Source organism: Anopheles funestus, chromosome 2RL (assembly GCF_943734845.2).
Source record: "Anopheles funestus chromosome 2RL, idAnoFuneDA-416_04, whole genome shotgun sequence".
Lineage (NCBI taxonomy): Eukaryota > Metazoa > Arthropoda > Insecta > Diptera > Culicidae > Anopheles > Anopheles funestus.
This window is the reverse complement of record NC_064598.1, coordinates 96,403,444-96,429,567: the sequence shown is the minus strand read 5'-3', so window position 1 is coordinate 96,429,567 and position 26,124 is coordinate 96,403,444. Positions and strand designations below refer to the sequence as shown.

General features: G+C 43.2%; 1 protein-coding gene across 13 annotated transcripts in view; it reads left to right on the top strand.

Moving 5' to 3' along the window:
* The window catches only part of LOC125763345 (uncharacterized), a 97,676-nt gene that overhangs the window by 35,381 nt on the left and 36,171 nt on the right, over nucleotides 1–26,124 (top strand). The gene's annotated exons all lie outside the window — the stretch shown is intronic.

Below are 26,124 nucleotides of genomic sequence, written 5' to 3'. Positions count from 1 at the left end.
CCTGTAGGTCGTTCTTTTTTTCCAGGTCGTTTATATAAGGTAGAAAGTGTGACAGGAAGCGTGTGGCTAGGAAAGATAGTGCGATGAAGATGGAACCGGAAAGCCCTTTTCATGATGAGAGCGATCCTCGCATCCTCGAAATTCCTTTCCATCGGTTCTCGATGTCGTTATGTCGTTCCTGCTATTGTTATGCCGGTTTGTGTACGACAACCGTAATGATCTACTCGGTGAATGTAAGAGCCTAAAAAAAATGCCAGAGTACAGTCACTCTCGGTGATAATTTTAGCTTCCAGGGAGAATTTGTTTGAAAGCAGCTTCGTCCACAACACAGGTGCCTTATGGTGTAACGTATTTCGGGATGCATTCCTGGTCTGTGTGAACAATGCACGTTGCACTATCTGGGATTGCCTGAGTCTGAGTTTGATAACGTTTGTTTGGTTTTGCTGGACCTCGGTTCCATGGGACAGCAGAAGTGTGCGTTCCTCAAAGGTTACCCAATAGTGTTTTTGGAATGAAGTTGTCCGCGAGCGTGGTGTACGTTTGTGATAAAAATGGTCCATTTGTTTTGGTGTTCCTTAGCGTGTTCGTATCGTTTGGAGTTTTTTTTGTTAGGAAAGTGTTTATTGAAGGTAATAAATGTAATGTAAGGAAGGCCAAGAATTCCTTTAATAGGTTTCTCCAATGTTGCTGGTGTGTAGTCAGCAAGTTTAGCCCACAAAATACCCACAACAAAAAGGTTACGAAGCTTCGAAAAGTTTACGATTCCGGATCATAATCGAACAAGTTTATGGAGCAACTATACAAAAAAAACAATCCCCCCGTAACACAATGCGCAATACCTTGAATACCATAAAACGAGGAATGTCGGATCATCCTCAATCGATGCTGGCTTCCTGATGAATTCCTCTAGAATCCAACGAAACAAATAAAAACAAACGATAATGTGTGTTTTGTTTTGGTCGCTTTCACTGTGAAGCCATGTGCCAGCACAGAACCGCATACACAACATCTGGCGCTTACCCATTTCGTCCTACCGTTGAACTAACCGCAATGGAAACCCTTCTCGTACTGGATAGCGTCCAACTGGAACGAGACGAGACTGGTCGTTTACGTTACTGTCTACCTTCTGGATCGAACGTTGGACGATCGACCGGACAGGCAGTGTTTTTTTTGGGGTAGGTTGAGCTCTAGAGCTTAAAGGTAGCGCAGCACAACCGTTGGAAGAATTTACGTAGTTTTTTGGTAAAGTTCCAATTGCTTTTGGGGTAAGCATTCGGACAGACCATGCTCTTTATAGACATATGCTGTACGAATAAGATGCGCACGATACCGACTGTATAGAACTTGTTCGAGGGCGTTGTTTGTCGATGTGTAACGCGTGTGTAGAGGTGGGTAGAAAATGGATTTAGCTGTCAGTTTGAATAACTTTGGCCACGGTGCTAAGGCGAAGGTAAATGTGCTTTACCCTGTTTAAACTACCCATCGCACAACGTGGCATGCTGAAATACATATTCTACCTTTCCTGAGTACACAAACGCACCAACAAAAAAAAGCTCAGGTAACATCACTAACAAAAACGTTTGGTTGTGCTTCTTAACAAAGGTACAAAAAAAGATTAAAAAAAACACCTAATCTTGGTACACTTTTTGTCCAGAGTTAAGCACATCAAACGTTTCCCCAGAGAGAGATGATGAAGAACTTTTGGGGTGAGACAAAGTTTCACTGTTGAAGTCGTTTTTTTTATCACTCGCTGGTACAGAAGCTTCCCTTGCCGGGAAGCAAGAGGTAGTTCAGTGGCCTCGTACGCTCCCTTTACGCTGTCTGCCGCTGGAGTAAAACCGATATGGTTCCGTAACACCCGCCGTAGTCCGTCACCTGAAGCGTGAACTTTACGTTCCGCACGCGAACCCTAACCGGGGTGGGAGGACGGGTCGTATTTTTTAAAAATGCTAAAGAAGCGACAGACAAAAACTTACCAATTCGCTCACATTCAACCCATACCAGTGAAACTTGGCCATAGTTTGGAGAGTTGGAGAAGCGGGGAAAAAAAACAACATATCCCAACCGGATAGCTTCCGTTCCCATATCGCTGCAGGACCGTCACTAATTGAATTAATGTGCTTCGACGGTGTAACGGGATTGTGGCCCTTTTTTACGCCTTCCGTCCGTCATGTTTCGAACCAACGCCATTACGTGGTGTGACTTTAGCGACTCCGAACCATCACGTTTATCTCGGTTGCTTTCTGCAACGACTTTGCCTCATTCTTCCCAGCGCAACCCTGTCGCACAAAGCGTAAAGCTGATTTTAAACTGCTTGTCTCCAAGCAGTGTGTGTTTAAGTTTCCGACTGACAGAAGCGGGTTTCAGTTCCAAGGGCGCATGGACACTTCCGTGTAGCTCAGTTTTCATGGCTCTTTTTCACGAAAATGCATCCGTCTGGTTGGAGGTTTATTTTCGGCTTGAAATAACAAAGCTTCCAGCTCAGTGTTCCCGGTACTGCACGTCGAAGCGGTTACTGCAATGTACGGGTCTTGTCCGCACTTGCCAATGCAGTTGTCCAAATCCGACCGAACAGACAACGGCAGCCAGAGCGGACAAAGTGTGTCCGCCGGAACGGGTGGTCGCTGTGTGGTCAGGGTACTACGGTGAAACCAAAACCCCGGAAAGCAGAAGGATGAGAAAATCGATAGCACCGAACATAACGAATACTGCCGACTGAGAAAGCCTTCCGTGTGGGGTTTTTTTTTTCTTTTGCAGCAACGCTCTGTCGCTGACCTTAGACCAAAAGCCTCCGTCTAGTGTTCCAGAACGGTGAGTGGCGAACACATTCGTCACTTCGGTTTTTCTGAACACCCCTTTCTTCCTCGCCAATCTTCCAACCTCGTGAAAATCCCGTTCACGTTTGTGACCGGAATCTAATTATTTCATCCGCATGGCAAAAAGGGCTATTGAGGCTTTTTTTCTTGGGGTGCGAAATTTATTTCCCATTCGGAAAGGCACGTTCGGACAACCGATTCGTGCGGTTCCTTTTTGTCCTGGGGGCAAGCTGATAGAAATGTGAAATACGCTTCCGGTTCGCAGAGGTGAATGAAAGGCCATTCTAAATTGCAAGTAGCAGTTTGTAAGACCTGCGGGGAAATTAATTTAATATTTAAAGAGCTTCTTCTTCCCGGCGTTATTGTGCGATATTAATGTAGCTCCCGCTACATTCGGTACCTTGGTTTAAGTTGATTGGATTTTTCGATAATCTATCCACAGCTCTTGCTCGGTATGGGGATGATGATAGAATGCCTTCACTTTCATCCCACTGTTGCACACAGTTACCCTTCACGGGACGCTCGTGCCGTCATGAGAATAATTTTCATCGCGAGTTCGAAACCGTTCCATTTCGTGTAGTGATGCCAAAGTGTCATACGATTTATGCGCGTTCTGGCATAAATTCAACACACTTCCTCCCATCTCATACATCGACCCGACTTCACTTTCCTATCGTTCGGGCAGGAGGGAGTCATCGTACGCGAATCTCAATATGCAACAGTGTGTATTTTCGTGAGCATGGGGATGCTTTCGCACTACACTGGCATGTACTACGCTGCTGCCGGCTTCAGGCGGTCGATACAAATATTTACCATCCGCTGTACCAGGAGCGTTCTTGCGTAGTGGAGTTTGTCGTGTGCTACACGATTGACTGCATGTACCAAACAAGTGCCAAATCGAATTTACCATCGCGTGCCAACGGAACTGTACGCCGGGATGGATGGGCAAACAGAACAGAAACTTTGTGCCACCATTCATCTATTGACTCGCGACGAAGAATGATTTGTGGCTAGTTACCAGTCCGTGCAGTGTGGCAGCGTGACAGTAATAGAGCATCCGGTACCGGAAACAGGATGTTCTCTGGCTGAATCGCCCGGCTGGTGAAAAGTTAATAATCATCGACGCGGACACTCACACTCATACGGTGGGAAAGTGTAGAACAAGCATTTGAACATTTGATTTATTGTGTCAAATAGCTTCGAATTTTTGAAGATTTTTACCATGTAATTGTTACAAAATTCAGCTCATGTTCTTTGGTTTGATACCAGACATAATACAGGACACATCAAATAATGTAAAAATAATTAATTTAGTTTCATTACCATTTAGATCATTTATTATTCAATGAATCGATTTGAAAATGTACATTCTTCGTAGTTAGATTTTATTTGTCCATCTATATCCATTCCTGTGGCATTGTGCGATAGCACCCGGTAGAGATCGTCGGCACTGGAACGCCAACCGGAAAAGGGCGGAAATTGCAACTGTGAAGCAAACCTTCTTTTGCTCCAAAAACATACCTAAAAGCCTATTTTTACGAGTCCACGTAAATGTGCTTAGAGAAAGGTTTAAAAAGGTGTGTCGTTCTGTGTCAATGTCACAACTTAACGTTCTTACAATCTTTACACAAATATACCATTTTATTTTGGTTTCCTCAAGACTACTTTACGATGGAGGACCGTAATGGGGCGACTTGGAAAAGAGTTAGATAAATCATTTCAATGTTAATAATCCTTCATCGTATCCCTTCATTTCTCTTCCTCGCACAGTAAGAAAAAAGAGTAATGGACGGGAGCATTCGCAAAACCGAGCCGAAATTTCTTTCCACCGAGTTTAGACGATCTCTCGCTCCGTCTGTGGCGTGGAAGACGAAAACGGATTTTCATTAGGGCGAAAGGAGGTGATTGTTTGATTTTCCCAGTTTTGCCCGGTCGTCTGAAGGACGGATGGATCCGGTTATTCGGGGGGTTTTTGGAAATTGAGTTTATAAATCATTCACACTGGCCGCGATGCAAAGCGATAATCGTACTAATTGATTTTTAAGCTGCTGTGCCGAGTGAAGGAAGAGCGCAGCCTGAAGTTGGTTAAGATGTTTACGATTCTTACAACCGTGCCTGGGTAGGGATGGATAAATGTATCCACATCTATTTATTTTTTGGGGGGTTTTATTCGAAAGCACAAATAGTCGGCTCCAACCGGTTGGTTGGTTTGAATAAATTGCGTGTTTATTAATTGATGTTTTGTCTTTTACTGAAATGAAACCATTCCTCGTTGGAACCTTACAGCTGCTTGTAATGATGAGTTGGTTGAAGCAAAAACCCTTGAAGAATTTCTTTATCTTTTTTTAGTTATGCTATGCAAATGTTCATAACCATGTTGAGGCATTTGCAGGTGCGAGTTGGCAACCCCTTCCCGGTATGCAACTTGCACAAATGAGCTCATTTATCAAGTAACAGTAATTTGACATTCCCACGTGTTCCTCACCTTCACCCCACCAAAACCCATTTTCCTTGACCTCACTCCATTTTGATATCGCTATCAAGTGAACACCACCATTTCGGAGTGCATACGGTGTTGGCACACGCTGGTCGAGCTGTACAATCGGTGCATTCCAAACGCCCGACAAGCTGTACAAGTGGAAAATGCGGTCACCAACAAGGGCGCACAAGTGTCAACCTACGCGCTGCTGGAACAAGTTCCACCTAGCAGTAGTGGCACTGGCAAAACAAATTGCATTGTACACCTTCCATCCGCTCACCGGTCAGAGCACAAAAAAGGAGGCAAACAAAACTAACTTGCATTTGACGTCCTTGTGCTGTGTCGTCGCGTCCTGTGTGATCTCGTCTAAGTGTGAAGTTGGCCACAGCAGCGCAACCGAACGAGCCAGGCTGGAATGAAAACAATCGAGCACATAAACAAATTAATTCTCATTATGGCGCTAAGATGCTGCTAAGTTGTGTGTGGTGGCTATTTCAAGCATCCAGCATCATGCCGGAACTCGGAGCACTAGCGGCTTTCTCGGGACTACGCTAGGCCGAAGGAACAGGACTGCGATAAGTAAGCGGTCTCCCGAGACTAAGATAAATGTATAAAAATTTGCTTACCAATGCGAAACGAGCTAGTCGGATTTTCGCTCTCCTTGCGTATTTATGCGACTTTCTGTGGGCTTTCGAGCATAATCTGCGTTGCCGCGTGTCGTCCACACGTAAGAGCATTATGTTGCGGAGCGTGAATTTTGTATGAACCTGTATATACATATTTATTTGCCCCGAAGTTTTTGGCATTTTCCGGACAAAAGTATCTGGTGGTGACGTTTTTACAGCGAACTTACCGGGTACCCGGTATGTGCCTTTTTTCCCGTGTCCCTTGCGTGTGTGTGGGACATGACGTGAGATTTGATGTCGCCCTAACTTACTACCGGCACACGTCGACGGGGGTTTTTTGGTGTCCGGATGGAGTTTACTTTCCAAGACAATTTACCTAACGAAATCAAAGTTGTTCTGCTTCTCATGTGGATATACACACACACCGTGCATATGTTGATGTTAGAGCGAATCACAAAGAAGAATGGAACGAAAGAGGACCGAAGACCCGAAGAATCCGTGTCAGACACCAGCTGGAGATGCTGAAGATGGGTATCTCGCTAGTGTGTATGTGTGTGTGTGTACATAGGATGCTGGTTGTATTTCTGCCTACGGCTGACTCCAGTTACACAAGGGTGTTTTCTTCTGCCGCGCCATCTTCCACACCATGACATTCCAAACCTTGAAAATCTTTCGAAGAATCAACCTCTCAGGGTCGGTTTGGGTGTTTTTGGGTGCATTCGTAGATTTATTTTGTTCCTCCAGGACCAACATTTAACATCTGCCCCTTCGGGAAGGATCTGTCCCGGCAGGACGCCAGCGCGTACCGAGCACAAAGTGAACCGGAGAATGTTCCGGATGTGGTGTGGTCGGTGTGGAAAAATGTACCCGCACTGGACGGATGCCGACGGATTCGGTTTGCATTGGTTCATTGTCATATCCAATATCGCGGTACCGGATGGAAATGTTGACGCTTTTTATCCGGCTCGACAAAAGGTCGTTCAATTATTTGCCATTTATTCGTTGCTGTGTGTTCGCTGATTTCTCGCCCATGTTCCGGAAGAGTGGCGAAGCCCAATTAATCAACCCGTTATGGTCGATTGCAAGCTTTGGGATTGTGATTTTGTCTGGACTGGGCAAGCTTTTTCCAGGTCGTTTCATTTCCGAAACGAAAGCAGGACGAGTTGGTGAGGGGAATATTGTTTTTGGGTGAAGATTTGATAAGATATCTTCCTTTTTATTTAAATAGGAAAGCCTTTTCTCTTGATGAAGGTTTAGCTAGGGTTGCGGTTTACAGCGTAACATTATAAAGAGCTATCGTACCCCGTATGACAAGTGAACCATTTCGAGATGTAAATCCAAAAAGATATAAACACAAAACGGCAAATATTGTTTCATTCGTTTTATTATCATTACATTCCTTCCACATACACGGTTAAAGGTTAAAGCATTATGAAACGAGCAAATGCACAGCTTACACGGCGCAGTCTCAACATCAGCCACAACACGGGAGAAAATGTTTTTTTTTTGTATGTAGCCTCTAACATGTTTACCGGCATGTAAAGGTTATGAGAATTTTCTTCTTCTGGGTGGTTCCGACAGGGGCGAACTGAAGTTTTCTAATCATGTTATAAAAGTGAAGATATTAGTTGTTTCTCGATTTTCATTTGTCTGAAAATCTCATATGAAGCAGAACCGTTGGTCGAATGCCATGCCACTCGAAACTGTCACGTGTATCGTTTGGGCACAATTTTATACAGGTTTTAATTTGATTTGTTATGTAGACGACCTACCAAATGGCCGTAATTGTCTGGGGAAGATAAATTTCTGTTTAACTTTAATACGATCAGACAAGTTTAAATTGTCACGTGATTTGGGGACTGGAACCGCAAGATTTGTTGTCAAGTTGGAGAGAGAGAGCTTCATAAACTTGTTTTAGAAAGATACACGAAACACTAGTACGAGTCTATTTTATTCATTACAAAAGGACACACAAAAAAAATGAAATCATTTTGCTGACCGAACAACATAGAAGTAAATGGTAGCTATGAAAAGTTCTTTCCACATAATCGTACTGTTGTTCAACAGGATCAACTTCAACTCAACAATTCACCAACTTAAATGGCGTAACAGGGGTTTTCGGATTGATTCCACAAGGTCGTCATTCAATTTCCCAATCGTAGCAGTTGATATTGCAATCGTTCGATCGGCGTTTAGTAATTTAGCTCGGGATAAATAAATACATTTGACATTGAAAATGGATAATTTCAAATTCCTTTTTTGGTGTTTCTCAAATCGCCCAAAAAGCCTTTTATCAGAACTTAAACAGTCTAAAGTACCTTGTGCTATAATTTCCTTCAATATTGTTTTTACGACACGCGACTGCAATCTCATTGGATATTACTGTAATATTGCGCTGAGCGATTATAAACTTCCGGGAAGTGAATGCGAAAGGCCCTGCTTTCAATGCGTATTGCAAATGTGCTCATGTTTGGGATGGATTTGGGGGCCAACTGGGTGTTCAACTGGTTTCGTTCCCGTACCCCGGCTCTCCGGTTATCCTTGGACGTCTCTTGGTCTATTTGGATTATTTCACCTTTCCTGGGCATATGCTGCCACTGTCCACGGCATTTGGGACGCTTTCGGTGTTGGATTCAATTAAAAGTTTTGTGCAAAAGTTGTGTGCCACCTTTTTGTCGGTTTTAGCACAGTTTTCTCGCCCTCTTTTTTTGGCAAAAATCCTCGCCCCAAAAGTGTCTTTGATGTGAGTGACCTTTACACCGCTTACCATCAACGTGCTGCACGTACAAAGGATGACCCTTGTATTTTTGGAAGCTGATGGGTTTATTTGTTGTTATTTTCTTCATCCCCCAAAAAGAAAGGAGATTAGTTTAGGGTTTATCGGGCTACTTCTGGGTGAGCTAATTTATCGAACGGTTTTTACAACTTCGTACACGAAATGTGTTTGATTAAAGTCAAAAGGGAAGGTAGATTGACTATCGATCGCTTGTATCTGAAGGATTCTTGCAGGGCTAATGTTTGCCTTAATGTCCGAGCACCCAATGTTCCACATATGTGGGGCCTCGTTTATACAATGTTTGTACAGCTCAACCCGAACCGAGAGACGGAGAGTAGAGAGAAAGACCAGTCGTTAGCAGCTTGATTTAGTGGTTGAAACACCGTCACTAAGCAATAACCTTTCTGCTTTCCGGTTGGTTACCCGTTTGTAAATTTTGTAAAATTAATCTCCCACCTGCGCATGCACAACATGACCAGAACAGATCAGACCTAGCTCCAGAAAACCTCAAACCGGATGGGCGATGGATTTGCACCAGCACCGGAACCACCAGCACCGGGGTTTGTGGCTTTGCGCGGAAATCAGCGTCCACGATGAAACGTTGGGCGGAAAGGTGTTTTTGGTCAGTGTTTACAAACACAAAACCAGACCACATGGAGCAATGGGGACTGTGTGCATCTGTGTTTTTTTTTGTAGTATGCTTGTCCGCTTAGGTGCTCAGGGTGTTGGGTGCGTTGAATATTAAATTGCATTATCATCATCGCCCAGTGCTCGTGCACTGTTGCTATTGCGCTGAGGTGTGTGTCTGTCCCCACACAAACACCAGCCAGTTTTGTTGTGTTGTGGTCTCCAATAAAAATCATCAACCTACTCTGCGTGCGCGAGATGTGACATCATCCGAGTCGACATGGGATGAGTTGGCGCATTGGTCGGTATATGATGTTATTCCCCCTCGCTGGTGACTGTGTTACGTCCACTGACAATATTATCAACGCGCCTCAAAGGCACCCCACATATTCAGTGGCCATTCGGAGGTTATCAGGGTTGTTGCATCTGGTTGATCGTGCTATTTTTTGTTGTTGCGATCACTCAAAACTCGACCCAACTCCTCCACGAACGAAGCTGATTCGTTCCAATTAGTTATTGTGCAATTGCGCGGATGGAATGTGGAATACTTCTGGGCTAGAGGATGCCGAGGTACTCTAAAGGGGGGAAGTGAGTGTAAGGCAAACCACCATTAATTCCGTCGTTCATGGTGTGATCGATGGTACAAACTGGTGAGTCTATCTGCGCAGTACCGCCTGTCACAAAGGCATGTTTACGAGCGAGATATGAATATTCACAGAAGAAAATGGCACAGCAAAAGTCGTAACCTAGGCAGAACATACTCCAAATGAATCATTCACACTCACGCTTTCATGGATGTTTTGTTGGTATACCGTTTTTGATTTCGAATCATTCCAATAAGCTCTTGTTTTGGGGAACCATTTTTTTATTAATGCTCACGATCAGTTTAACGATCAACCACATCACATCAGCGAACGTTAAAACCGTGCCATGATGTCATAGGTCAAGGTATACTACTGGTTGTATTTTTGTCACACAGGGCTCTCACTCAACCTTTCAAAAATTCAAGATTCGAGTTGCGTTTTGATAACGTCTCGACATTTTTAATGTTTCTCCCACCCCTCCTGGTCCTAGGTATGGTTAAGAGCGAATGAAACTGAGATAAAGTAAGAAACTATAAACGCGGTCGTAAGTTTTCGCGGTCCGCACAAAAAAGTATTCGAACGATCTCTTATCTGGAACGGGGCTATTGGACTAGAAGTTCGTGGGAACCGGTTTTTTTGATAGTTTCCTGTGCACGCAGACGGGTGTGCGTAGCTATGTTTTTTGCTACATAAGCTTTAGCATTTTTTTAAACCTCATCTTTTCACATTTTCCAAAACCGTATCGTTGTATCGAGCGAGAGCGCATGTAGCTCAATTTCCACACCGTGTTGTTTGTGTTTTCTTGACTTCATTCTTCGATGTTTTTTTTTTGAGGGCACTAGCCCTCTCTTCATCGTGTACAGTTAGCTAGGTCAATTTAACAAGTTCTTGTGTCGATTCATTTCTTTACCAATTTTTTTTTATATTACTGTTCGAGGTCCGGTCAGTAGTGGAGTGAAAGAGCTGCAGCATGGTATACGCAACGGACCAGCAAAACCTTAATCATTCAATTCGAAGTAAGCGCTAACGGACATTTCCTGCCGCCATTGGAAAAGTTTTTCTTAGTTTGTCACACACACACACACGTGCCACAAAGCAGTTACAGTATACGACACAATGATAGTCACTGTTGGACATACCCAACATAACTCACCACGGTCCAAGAAGATTCCAAGTATTTCTTGCCGACCTTCTTCACCAGTATCATTGCTTTCTCAATTCGTCAATTAAACATGAGCCGCCTCGTAACGAAGTCGCGGCGATGCTGAGCACATTATTGGTTCAAATGCTGGTTTGCTTTCGTCGACAGAAGTTCCGCGTACGGAACTCACGCCGCGCACGGCATCACGGCTTTTCAACAGCTTTGTATAAAAGAAACCTCAATGCGTTCCCTTTGAGGCTTGTTGGAGAATAATTTTAAACTAAGATTCCTACACGGCCCCTTGGACGGGGTCCGTTTGAAGACGGGATCCAAATGCACGGAGTGTGAGTTGGCTACAGACCACCAACATTCAACACCATCAACGAACGAACCCATTGAAATCTGCAACCGTGATGCGATGGGTTGTTGTTGCCGCTCGTGATTAGACTAATTGCACCTCCCATTATCGGGTGGTGATGGTGTGTATTAGAAAGTTTAAAATCTAACCGAACAAATGAAGTAGAGAGCCAGTGATGGAACACACGCCATAATGCTTTTTTGATCGTTGGATAATTATGGCATTATGAAAATGCCAAAGCCAAATTTATAGGATGTACGAGTCACCGGTACTGCTCGAGAGATCGCGAGGTTTTTTTGTTGCGAATCGGAAATTATTTAAAGATCTTCTCAATTTGGCAAACCGCTGTTTTGATAAGACACTCAAGCATCATGCACTGGAGGTTACTTTCAAAAAATTAATGATACTCGTAAAGTAAGCATATTACATTGATTGGGGTTAATGTTTCCTTTTGGTTGTGGTTATTTTGCAATTACAGTTGACACAAATAGGCAAAAAAAATCGTTAAACACTTGTCAGTTATATGGTTGTACTAATGAAGGTTTTATTTCTTTTCTTTACTTTTAGGTGAGTCACTATAAATGGATAAACTAGAGAACATATTATGGGTGAGTCAATGAACAATTGCATCATTTACTGGTAAGGAGTACGATCGCTTTGTGTACATCGGGACACACATTTTTGCGCAGCAGAACATGCAAATGTAGCATACCTTTCCGTGTCTTCTGCTGTGTGTTCCATGATAAGAATAGTTTGCCACCAAAACGGCACGATCGTGAGAAATGTGCGGGCTCCGAAAACGAGGCCATGACCATGGACAATGGCGTAAGAGTGGCTCTTCGTTGCGGTTTCCTTATCGACGTGCCGGGCGACATGTGAAACCTACGCCACTATCCGTGGCTCACCTACTTTGACCCATCCAGGGCACGGAGTGTCAGGGGGTGTTGTTTTATTTACAATTTAAATCCACCTGCCCTCCTCGTCGATATGTGTGTGTGTGTGCTTGTGTGAAGTTTCGATCGGCATGTCTAGAGCGTTAGTCACACATCAATTGTCACCGTGCAATTAATGCGTTCGGATCGACGAATACGCACAACTTTGCGCGCTACTTACTCCAACCCGAAGATTCATGTGGCGTGTGGCAATGTGTCTATTTTTGGAGCACGCCACGACAACGGTGATGATGACTAAACCCACCGTCTAGCAGGGAACGAATCGGGAGAAAACCGATCGACGCCTCGACGCACACGGTGAATATCGGTCGTATCGGTTTCCTTCCAGATGGAAGATCTAACATTGCTTCCCCCGGTAAGAGAAACATGCTCGTTGGGAAGTAAAGATAAACGATGCCACAAGTTCACGCTGAAACTTTCAAGCCGACGAATGGTTTATTTATATGGATGCTGGAATTTGGGTACGCTACAGGAATCTGGTGTAATACGCGTAAACCAAGCACTGAGCTCTTTTATCTACCCGCCGATATTGGGTCCTAGGCGGCGACGACCATTATTGAGGTCCTCGTGGCGTCATCAACTGCAGAGCGATTATACGCACTTCCGGTCGTGCGACTGATCATGAAGGGTAGTCAAAAATAAATCGTTCAACAACTCGCTGCTTGCGTGGATGATCGAACTCCCGAACAAAACAGCTCGATGAGGTGAGATCGCTATCGTACATTCGGATACAATTGCGATAAAAATAATTGGCATCATTATACGCGTGGTTTTGCGACTTGGCTACCGTCTTGTTCAGTACTTTCGACTACAGTCTTTGTGCCCTTTTTTCATCATCAACGCGCTGACGTCTTCGTATCTCCCGCGCGGTACACTAACGTTATCGAGTCGATCTTAACGAGAGACACGAATCAAAACTCTCCTTTCACCCAATTGACGTAATTGAATCGATGTCACGAGGGCGTCCGGGGGCATCGTTATCCAACCGTAGGGAAACGAAACGCAGGTCTCCGTTGGGACAACTGGCGATACCTACGGATGGTTTGAAGCAATGTCGATAGCTACGGCAGCGATAAGTGTGATTGTTCGAGAGCGAAGATATCAATGACTGTTGTCAGCGATTCGCGAAAGGTTTCGGCGTTTTTTTTTCTTGTCTCTCTCTTTTCGTTTAGTTTATAAATATCCTACTCAACAGCCACGAATCAACCGGCACGAATTGATCCGGATGACGGATAACGTAAAGGCTCAATGCGCTCATTTTGTAGTTCGTTTTGCGGTACGCTTTCATCCGCTTCATCGTGCGTTCTAAGACGTTTCTGATTGGAGCCACCAGTAGAAGATTGGCTTCATCCGGTAGGCAACCACCATCTAATGTGGTGAGCAATGATCCTTTCGCCGTGCCAAATTAATGCACTAATCCAACCAAAGGTACTTACTCACCGCGGTTGAATGCTAACATGATTAGCGGCAGGGGTGAAAAGCTTTTCATGCATGTTGAGCTGGCTTTTCTCAAACCACGGCCAAATCTTCGACACAAACAGCTTCCATATTTCGATTCGTCGTCGTTGATGTAGTCATCACGTGGAACATGTGATTGATAGCAAATGCATAATCAAACCGGTTATTTGTGAAGGATATTTCCGCAGTATGTCCGTCGAAAGCCGGAAAAGGTCATGACAACAGCAAACCCATGGAGGGTGTTTCAGGGCTAGGTGCCTTCTATGGTGCGAACATGTGTACGCGTGACAAGATAACAACTAGTTGCAAGTCTTTCACTCGAACACAGCTTGAATGATTGCGTAAAGCGGTATACATCTTTGGGGTTTGGTGCTGTATTTACAATTGTGGTAAATGAATTACTAAACACTGGGTGTGATGAAGGTGTGGTTAAACGCCAATAACTTCAGAAGACGTTACCAATCTTTCCCATTTCCCATTTTGTGGTCCCACTTATTAGCAGCATCGGGTGATGTTTTGGAGGTGACGTCCGTTCAAGAGTACTCTCGATAAAACGTCGGCGAAGCACAAAACGCCACAAACGAGAAACACTATTAAGCGCTGCTTCAGTAGCATTAATGTCAATGTCAATGGGGCTTTGGTGTGTAGTGGTGCTTGTTATATATTCTGGTGCTCTCTACTTTAGCTTGGTAATACTCACACCAGAGTAGGACATATGGTCATAACCCACGCGTAGTGCTCTTGACTTTTGCATATCCCAGTTGTAAATGGGTTGATCGTAGTGAAAGAGTTTCCATCCACACGCAATATTCGTCCACATTGAAGCTGGTTATAGTTTTGAGTACTTTTTCTTCTTTAAAAAGTGCCATAATTTAAACACCGGAACCATGGCAAACTCTTCCATCCACGTGGTAGCCGACTGGAGCACTCGGGCATAAGGGTGGCACACCCCTTTTCCGGAGGTGGTTCTGCTGGGTGCGTCACCCAGGTGTCAGGGACAATTAATGGTTGGCTGGTTCCAGTTCCCGGACTGATGCGATTTGCACACGGCGAGTAACGTGTCGGTTAAGCATATATTAAAAAAAATTCTAATGGATGGTATTTGTGGACGTACTCATACATACGAGCGACAACTCTGCGGAACTCATATGTATTCCCGCTGCTGATGGGGCGTTTTCTCCGATAATGAATATTTTCATCCCCGGCACTTTCCTGTGCGGCTGGGGTGTTTGGTTTCGGTTGGGCTCGATAATTAGTCGCATGATTGCTTCGAGCATAATTAATGGACAGAACGCGTTGCGTTGTATGACGCTATCGGGGCAAAGTATCGCGATACGGGTATTGTTCGCGATCGCTAGAAAGGTAGGCTCATTACTATTTTTACGTTATTGATGGAACTGCATTGTGTCACATTGACATCGAATATGCACGATACATGTTCATTTAGTACACTTGTAAATTGCTTTTATGGAATCATTGGAAATGGAATTTGAAAACGGGGAGTTTTGGATTGAGGAAATGTAACAATGGCCACATAATTACGTTTCCAAAAATATTGCTACCACAAATACATAAGTTAATTAAAAATTTAAACATTCATGGGCACTGTTCGATTATAAAATGTGGTTAAAAACCCGACAACTTTGGACGACTGCTTGCTGAAATGGTGGAGTTGGCGATCTTCACAAATATTCCATTTGAACCGTTTCTCTGCACGCATATGACTTAGATTTTTCACCTGTTAGAGGCATATTTAATCAAAGAAGCCCCAAGAATTACAGATTAAATAACCTCATTTTTAACTGTAATTACTATTGGTTAAATAAATTTAAAAATGAATACATAAGAACACAACATAAAAGTAACCCACAGAATCGTTTCAACACTCCCAATAATGTTACCTTGAGCCGCAACATTGTTTAAAATTTAGTTAGAATTTTCCACCATCGAATTTCACATTCGAGGGCCAATCTCTTGCTGTATGTTGCCGTCTTGTGTCTTTCTTCACCTTTCACACACGAAGACAGCATTGGACGGCGCCTCCTATCTCTTCGGTGCGCTTCGGTTTGGAATTTATTTCTTGTTGTGTGTTGAATTTTCACAACCGAAAAAAACCCTCTACAACACTTGCCCAGCGTACAGGTGCACAAACACCGTGCCCCGAACACCGGTGTCTTACGAATGTACCTACTAGAAATATATGTTTCTTGCGAAATGTTTGCCGAAGACAGACTACCACCAGTACTGGTGTATGTTTCGTGTCTCTGTACTCCTGGACGTGCCCACTTCAGTCAGCTACTTCAGAACCACACTCAGAAGTCAATCAAACATGTACTCCCTTATGCGGTTGGTTTGGAACAGAATGTTGGATAGTAAAAAAAAACCCTCCGCGCGTAAAAGAAAAGAAAGATAGATAAAATTAATGTTTCGTTCCGCACGGGTGTTGCTCATGAAGCTGCTGGGGTTTGAAAATGTTTGTTGGGAAAGAAAATACATTCCTCGTTTTTTTCCGTTTTTGCATACCGTTGGGATTCTATTCTTGAAAGTTTTATTTTACTGCAGCATCAATAACATTGTCGGTGTAGCAAGCAGTAGACCGGCTTATTGTGGGGAAGGAAAATGTGGCTGTACGGCTACCGTATTTACGATCGTGGTATGTGCGTCTGCCGAAGGGAAATGAATGCGGTTTTTCCCCGCTTTAAGCCGTGGGTTTTTTGGATATGCAAGACATTTTGATTACCTCCAAATCTCCCAAACTCTTTCGCCCGGTTGTTGTTTTGTACTTTTATGACCGAATTCCTTTGCTGGCAGTAAAATTTCTCCAATTGTCGATAGCGATCTGCTGCGTTAAAAAAAAACAAACCGAGAATGCTAAATGAGCGTGACGGGGTGTCAGAGAAGGAGTACATTATATGATAAGAAATCTCAGCAATAATGGAGAGCACGTGCTGGAGAACCTGGCAGTTTAATTTGGGGAGCCTGATTGTTGTTTTTGAAGCACCTTGCCCGTATCTCAATGCCATCCGGTCGGTATCATTCGATCTCGAATGGTTCTCTGATCTTGATCGAAAATGAAACACTCGCACATTCCGGTACGTATATGGGCACGAACGTGTCATGTGTCGCCATTGTTCGGTTAGTAACGGCGACAATGTTTCACGTAAGCTTTTTGATGCGTGTTTAAGGTTTCGATACACGTGATGAACATGGGTTTTTGGGTAATTTTTTTTTTTGGGGGGATTTTCATCCCGCGAAGCCAAACGATGCATTCACTGAGTTTGACTTTTTTATGGGAGCAGTTCCCCGGGATACGGTTTGTTTGCACAGGGAATCACTTTCACTGAACGGCCTTCCGACGAAACGACATTACCATCAATAGGCCATCGTTCCGGATGGGTTGATCTTAACACCACTAGCACCATCATCGGCATCGGCACATAAAAAACATGGTTTTATGTAAGCCAGATGAAAAGCATCATGTTTCAACTGGAATATGAGTCAGAATGAGTTGTGTTTACGTTTGACTTCCCGCTCGAGATACCAGTGCAATCTTTCGGATCAGTCTGTACGCTTAAAGTAATTATTGTTTCATTTGAACACCAGTGCAAAGAAGAATGTTGCTTTGAAGGCGCAAGCACACACAAAAAAAGTAAAAGGAAATGAATTTTCATCAACAAAACATAAAGTAGAAAAAGAGACGAACCAACGCAACTGACGTGATCTGGTCAACTGATCGGTTAATGATCACTGGAGTTTGAGTGCGCAATTGTACAACTGCCTTGTTGGAAGCCATGCCATGTGAATTGTTTGACACGTATCAAATAACGTCGAATTAACGCTCGCATTGGCTGTGCAAGGGCCAATTTTTGGAACAACCTTAATAGCAATTGCCATTTCGGCATCGGTTTTTTGATTCCCACGAAAATGATATTGCATTGTGTATTGTTGGTGAGATTGCTACACGCGAAGTAGAAGAACTAATGATGAAGCAAACTAATGACTTGTCCAAAGATGTGCAAACATTAGAAAGTTTCGCGTTACAATAAAAAAAAATATTGAAGAAAAAAGCACATGTTTCACTCATGGTGCTGTTGTAAACTGCTGTTTCAATTCTAACGAAATGTGGCCAGCTGCTGCGGGTGTGCTTAATGCTGCTTAATCGAAATATTATTCACCAAACCAAACGGATGCATTCAAGCGAAGGAGTAAATATTTTATTCAATGCAAATGACGTGATTTGAATGGTTTGCAGCCCTCTTCGGCTGTCTCGAGAAAGTGCAATCGTTAGCGAGAAATAAAAAAAATAAATGCCCATCGAAAGGAGCGGCAAATTTTGCGTGTTGAATTTCCTTCTCCGCGTAACAAAAGAAAAATACTAAAAAGTTGTTTGGGTTTCAACAGTAAGCGAAAAGAAATGAGCTGGAAAGCTTAAAGTTGCGTTGCTTGTTCGTTGATATTCATCATTAATCTTGTGTTGCTTGTCGCCTGCGAGCGCCTCAATCAAAAAATATATTCATGCATTAATTCGATTTGGGCGAGGAACGAGGCAAACAGAGTTGTGATTGAATTCGTTTGTTTACACAACCCAATTTAAGCGTACACCATCACGACCCAGCGCACCATAAACTGACGTCCTGTTTTAGCTAAATCGACACTGGACGAACTTACTAGCGGACCATTGTTTTGTGCTTCCTTCCGATTCTGCAGTAATGAATAGGACTTTAGTGCGCATAAGAATAATATGGAAATGGAGAAACGCTGTGCGCTTAGATTAAATATGGACATGAGTTCCATTTCTGTGCCATTACTATGTGGTCAGCTAGTGATTGGATCGCCTGTGGCCGTACACGTGCAAAGAACAATACTTCCTGGTGTTGGAGCTCTCGTTTCCTCTTCAAGCTCCTCCACAAGGTATATCCATAATTTTATCACCAACCAAGAAGCATAGAACGAACGTCATAACTGGTGAAACTATCGATTAATGGAGTTCGTGTCCATCCGGAAAGCTTCTCTTTAGACGAGTCGATTTTCCATTTCATTGCCACCAGATGGATAACGCGATAAACGAGTACGTCTATTGTCGGTACAGGCAACGAGCAAAAAAGAAGTAAAACCAACAGGACGACCTATTAATAAGCGTTCTTGCAGAAACTCACCGGTAGTGCTGGAGGAACTCGGGAGAAAATCGAACCTAAACGAGGTCGATTATTTGTCGCAGGAGATGGAGAATTTAATTATGTTACCATGGTATTCTGCTGTTCGAACAACACGGACCGATGGGGTCGTATCGGGAAGCAAGTCCCGGAGTAATGCGGAACCTGGAAGTAAATTTTAATGGACTCAATAGTCGTAGATTCACTTACGTTTGTGCCTTCCGTTTGTGGTTTGAGTGGGGTCTGAGGTCGACCAACACGGGTAGGAACTCGAGGGTAGCCCGAAGTTCCGACTGATGTCTATCGCAACTTGATAAATGGATGGCTCTACTGCTTGCGTTTACTTGCCCGATGTGATGGAAATCCTGAAGTTAACTGCATTTTCTGTTGTTGTTGATGTCCGTTATCTAGTGTGCTTGAATCGAACGGATCGAATTTGTATGATTTATTGTTGATAAGTGAATTACTTGATGCTAAATAATCCTTGGGCGCTACCGCTACCGGTTGCTGCTAGGCGTTGTTTTTATACGCAAGAAGAAATGAACGACAAAGGAGATTTGGGATTAAGAAATGTAAGAAATCGAAAATAATTATATCTGAAAGAAGCTATTTTCTAGCCGTAGGTTCAACTTTCTCCCGAACCGTGAACCTTTTTTCTTGCTTTTGTTTGCTGTTTTTCTTTTTTTGCCGTCACTCAAAATCGATCCATCATCAGTAGCGCAATAGCAGCAACAAACAACATCAGCATGAACTCAATCAATTTTCCTTTCGGTTCGCCGAGAAGCCCTCAAATCTCGTCGGATCGGGCGCGGGGGAGAGCGGAGGTCGCATCCTCCAGCTTTCCGCAGGCACACAGTGATTGCCGTGATTCACGAATTCAATAGCGAAAGCTGATGATTTGGTTCGATTTTTGTAAATTACATCCAAACGGAACGGTGGGGCCAGGAGCCCCAGCATCCAGTCAACAGAAGCAAAACGGACCAGCAAGTTGGAGAAAAAGTTCCAGCACACCCAATCTGGCCAATTTTCAACCCGCACACGAAATTGTTTCCAGTCTTTTTACAAAACTAAACGAACACAAAGTGGCGAAAGAAAGAAAGAAAAGGAAAAAAAAGTCGTTGTCTGCCTTAAGCCGGTGCAAGGAAAGATAAAATATTTTGCTGGACGTTTTCGTCTTCGGGAAATCCGCGCCTCAAGTATTGACAGCATTATCCGCGTTGGGACTCTTGTATGGTTGGTTGTGTTTTGCATATTTTAAAGCATCCCCCCATCGCAAGCTTCTTCTGTCAGAAGGAAAACTTTTCCTCATTTCCTGCTCATGCTCGATTGCCTGCGCTCTAAGAGTGAGTTGTGTACAACGTGTTGAGTCAGGCACTATCGCATTGATGAAGAAACTCAAGCCTTTCGCACAAACCTCTCAACTTTGTCGAATATTAAAACTTGCTCTGGGTAGTTGTAAATGTGCGTTTCATTGGGACGCCCACAGTAGAAGTTTTATTTTTTATTGTATTTTCTCACTTTTGTAGATTTAGCACCACTTCTTTGTGCAAAATTTCATTCCTCGAAAAGCACTTGACAAACTCCGACAAAATGGTTGGCCCATGCCGCCGCTACTAATTACCTAAGGGCGGCTTCACACGCTGTAGAATGAACTACTTTAAAGCCACGACGTGGTTGTGGCTGGAATTTTCGCAACCGCTCTATGCTGCCTGGAATGTGTGGTGTGTGTTTTTCTTTCATTTTCCGGTCTTGGAAATGTGGAGAAAAATCACGGGATGGAGTTTAAAAATACCTCTCGCAATGAGATCATGCGTTCCGGATGTTTTGCCTGCTTTTGCGGAGTAAAAAAAAACGGCGATCATTACGGAGCTGGGATGATTCCTTTCAGCTGTCCGGAAAATGCCCTTTGTCGTCTCGCGTATTTGCAGCCCTGCACAACGTTGTACCATATGGTTGAAGCGATGGGAAAGAAGGAAAGGGATTGGCAAGGGGTGTGGGAAATGGCGAAGCACGTTTGGAATGTTTTGATTAGCTCGTGCATATAAGTGTAAAGATTAGAACCAAGAACCATTCGGGGATCGAGTGATCATAGCTTGATACGGTCCGGAAAATGTACGCTTGGATGCTAATTGCAAATAATCGCATCGACCAAGCAAACAACTGATGCACGAGCGATGCATCGTAGGTAGTACCACAACAGTGCATGATGGGTGCGGTGCATCGACAGCTCTTTTACACACATACACAGGCGAACGTGTTTTTATGTCTGTTTATGGGGGTTGCTGACGGACACACAGCGCGTTATTCTCCATTTGCGTGGAGGAAATAGCGAGTGCGATTAAATTAATGTGACGCACAGTGGGGTAGCGCTGTATGCACTTGCTTGAGTGCATCATGGGTGTTTGCACATTTGCGGGAATAATATGTCGATCCAAACGTTCGTTGAATTTACTTGATGTTTATTACAAATTTGAGACGAGTACAGCGAAAATGTTTTTATAAAGAAAAGGCACGTTCAAATAAAAGAGAACAGAAGTCTACTTTCAAATTAGATATGAGAATAACAACTCTTTTTAGTGAGTCAACTCAGAGTTAATGAGTCGTTCTTAGGAGTCAACACGTTTAACGAGTCATTTCGGAGTCATAAAAACCCTTCATAGGCGTATAAGTTAAGGTTCGGTCATTTTACTCACTTCAGAGTGTAAGCATTTAACCGTGGTGAGTCGAGTTGCAAAAAGACTTGTATTAGACAAATGTAAAATGTTCCTCATTTTTGAGCAATTCAGCAAAATTTATAAATATGATATATTTGAATGCGAATTTGTTGCAATAGGTTTCTTTTCACTCAAACAATGCTTTAAATTGAAAAAAGAATAAAAAATCAGAAAAAAATTTTTCAAAAAATTTCAACTCGAAAATTTCATAAGGCTTACCCCTTACGTTTTTTTTGGGAAATTTTGCAAAAAAAAAAATGAAATTGATTTATTTTAATGCCAATTGGTTGCAATGTGTTTCTTTTCACTCAAGTAATGCTTTAAATAAAAAAAAAGAGTGAAAAATAATAAAAAAATCAAAAATTCAAAAAAATGAAAATTTACTAAGGCTCATTTTTGCACCAAGTTTTGCCTATAACTCGGTCGGTATCCAACGGATCGCCAATCTTTAACCTGTGGTCGATAGATGGCACCAATGGCTACATTTTCTTCTTGGACAGCCATGCTCTCAGGTGTCCGTGCCGGAAGTTATTCGAGGAACCAAGTTCCATACCCTGTTTGAGAAAATGTAAAATTTTCCTCATTTTTGAGCAATTTAGCAAAACTTATAAATGTGATATATTTTCATGCAAATTTGTTGCAATGTGTTTCTTTTCACTTAAATAATGCTTTAAATTAAAAAAATAATAAAAAATCCGAAAAAAAATTTTGAAAAAATTTCAACTCGAAAATTTCATAAGGCTTACCCCTTACGATTTTGTTGGGAAATTTTGCAAAAAAAATGAAATTGATTTATTTTAATGCCAATTGGTTGCAATGTGTTTCTTTTCACTCAAGTAATGCTTTAAATAAAAAAAAGAGTCAAAAATCATAAAAAAATAAAAAAAATCAAAAAAAATTGACTAAGGCTCATTTTTGCACCAAGTTTTGCCTATAATTCGGTCGGTATCCAACGGATCGCCAATCTTTAACCTGTGGTCGATAGATGGTACCAATGGCTACATTTTCTTCTTAGACGGCCATGCCCTGAGATGTCTGTGCCGGAGGTTATTCGAGGAACCAAGTTCCTGACCCTGTTTGAGAAAATGTAAACGAGTGAACGAAACTCGTTCAATACAACGTTTCAACTCACTATCTCACTCTTACTCACTTTGCACATCTCTAATGCAAATGTAATGAAAACTCTTTTTTGAAGTTGCATTGTATGATCCCTTCAGGTACTTCTGGTACTAAATCAGAATATATTATTGTCTCTTGAACATCTGTGCACTCAGTACATTGAGTATCTTGTATAGAAGCATTGGGAGTTTTATAAAATTCAACCTTTCTTACTGTTAACATAATTTGATTCTAATGCATTTTTATTTTTCATTCTCCTTTTTTATAGGTAAGTAACATCCACACCTTAGTCAATCAAAACGTTGATATTATTGCGAATTGTAAGTATCACACAGCGCTAAAGCTTATCATCTCGATTGAAAATACCGGCTGGCTACATTTATTGCCCCAAAAACGATAACCATTCCCGGGACCGTTGTCCCGTGATGTTACGACCAATTAAACCGTTGGCAGGAGGGAAATTCGACATCATTCACCGTGGGCTTCGGCCGGTGACGCCATTTCGCCATGATTATTATGTGCAAACGTTCATCTCACACTTGCCCAGCCGCACGGGACATGCAGTACGGCGCTGTCTGTGTGGGTGGATGCTTCGGAAGTAAATTTAATTGCTGTCGGATGTCGGATACTGCTCATTTTTACCACCACATCAACGGGAACTAGCAGCCACAACACTCCACCTTCCAAACAAGTCCGACAGCTCGTTGCGGAAATGATTGTTTCCCGGGCATCGTTCCCGGGTAGCTACTGGGATGTTTTTTTCACTGATGAAGCATTGCAATTCCGTCATAAGGACCGACCATCACTGGAACTTGTGTCCTTCCCTACAGGAGCGAGCCTTGTGTGAGAGTATTCAGAAGGAAAAGCTGGAAAAGCTCATCCAACTGAATGTATAACAAAGCCGATACATGGGAGAATGGTGAGGAATAGGACACGAAAAGCCTCAATGTTGCTGGTGCTAGCTTTCTTTATCACGTTTTTCCACGCTGCATCCGTCAGTACCTTAAGCGAGTTTCATGGCCTTTCAGGGCTTTTGCTGAGTGTCCCGCAAACACTACAACGGCGTAATGGCGGGTGTGGGAATTTATTCGAGTTAATTGAATTAGTTTGATCGCTTCCAGCTGGCTGCTATAGTCGCCGAACAAACTCAATGAAGACCAATGGAACCGAAGCACTTGTACAAGTTCTTTATTAGAAAGTAAAAACAAAACCAACCTTCTCCCACGGTGACATAATGGGACAAAGTCAAGGTGCTCGATTGTGGTGTTAAGTGATTGAAGTTCCTGCGGTTTGCTAAATGGGAAGGCAGAGCACCTTCCCACAGGAACACTTTTCTTGCACTGTCTATTCATTCTCAAGAACCGTGGCGTGATGGTAGACCATTTCATGATTATCCTTTTTTTTCTTTTTCTCCGCACAAATGAACGTGCAACTCAAGCGCACTAGTGGGTTTGAGGGAAACATGTTTGCGGTCGCTCGCTGCGTGTATGAAAGGCTTCAAGTTTCGACGTTTAAACGTATGCCAGACACGTGCCGGATGGATGTTGCCATGTTGATGATGGCGTCTATGTACACCTGTTGCCAATCGGGCGCATCATTCTTTTCAGACAACCGCACGGAAGGAAGGGCTCATTAGCCCGAGAGTTGACAACGAATCCCCAGACTTCCCCAGACACCACGGGCATGTCATTTACCGTATGCACAGATTCTTCTGAGGCCCACTCCCTAATGAATGGAAAACCGTAAATGAACGATCTAAACCCAACACGGCTTGTGGCAATTCTCCTTGCTCCCGCGTGGAAATGATGTGTGGAATATGGAGCTTCCCGTGGTAGCACCTTATCGGTCACCGCCGCGATAGGGCTGTGCTGTATGGTTGACTAAAGCTGTTTACCAGCACACGCAGCGAAAGAAAGAAAGGAACGCTTTGCCAGTTCTTAACGATGTAGACTTCTCATGCCACTTCATGGAAAGCTGGTAATCCGCCCGGCAAAACGACACGTGTACAAGTTTTGCGCTATGAATGTGCAAATGGTTGAATGGCAAAGGATTCTCTGCTCTCAGGAGCACCTCGTAAAGCTTTTATATGTATTGCTAGGAAGTGTTGCTTGGCATAAACGAACTATTGTGGGATTTCAAGTTTTGTTTAGCTTTTTCTTTAATTTCTCTAACACTCGAAGAATTGCTGAAGAATTTAGCAAGAATTGAAGCCTTAAAACATTTATGTTAAATAGCAGTAGAAAATACTTCTTTTATTGCATAAAAATTTAAAAAAAGATATAGTGGGTTAGCGCCGACATATCAAGAATATAGACGTAACAATCTGGAGCTCAAATCACCAAGAATTAAACGCCACCCTGCTGTACCGCTTGGCAAACTTCACAACTTCGCAGTGTGTGGCAGTTTATTGTGTCACTGTGGAAGGCAGCTGACGACCATAAAGTGCATCCTTCCGGTACTCGAACCCACCGCCACGCCGGATGTATTCAACGGGTAAAAGATGCAATTCCTCTGCCGCGACGGACGGATTCGCTGTACAGTATGATGTACCGCACAGAATTGTATCACTTGTAAGACGAAATGACAAGAACGTGTCGTTGCCGGTTTGCTGAGCTGTGCTTACAGAAACAATACCCACCCGCGATGATGGGTAATGTTGATGATGACGATGACAATGTTGAGGGTGCTTTCGGGTTTCCCACCATATTTGCTTCTCGCTAGCCGTACCCATTACTTGACATTAAATCCGTTTCAAGGCTAACGAATCGTACGAACGGTGGTAACTCTTGGCAATCGTTATGTGCTGACGAGATTGATTGATTGAGCAACACAACCATTGGATACCGTGCGAGTTACACAACAGGGGCGTAAAATGTTCCCGCTGTCCCGGTAAACACAGGAGCAGGAATGGTGCCCGGTTTAAGACAATCAATGTCAATAGGAACTGCAGCGAGTGTGAGTGATGTTTTAGTTTGAAAAACAAATGCCAAAGGTCAAATGGAGGTATTCTATTTTTTCTCCCGTATCGATCTGCTTTCGGGGTTTATTCTATCCCTTCGTATACTAGAGCGAGTCGAAGATGCGTGTGGGAAACTTAATAATTCACACAGTTTTGGCTGCCCGACTCGATGCCCGAAGCTGTGGTAGCAATGCCATTAGTGTAGCGATTTGTAGCTATTTACTTCGACGAACCTTACGCACTATGTTTTGACTACCAACACCAACTTACGTCCGGTGGTCCGTCCGGATTAAGACATCTTCCTTTCGATCATACACTCCAACTAGCAGACAGGGAGCAATTTCGAGGGAATTAGCTTGTC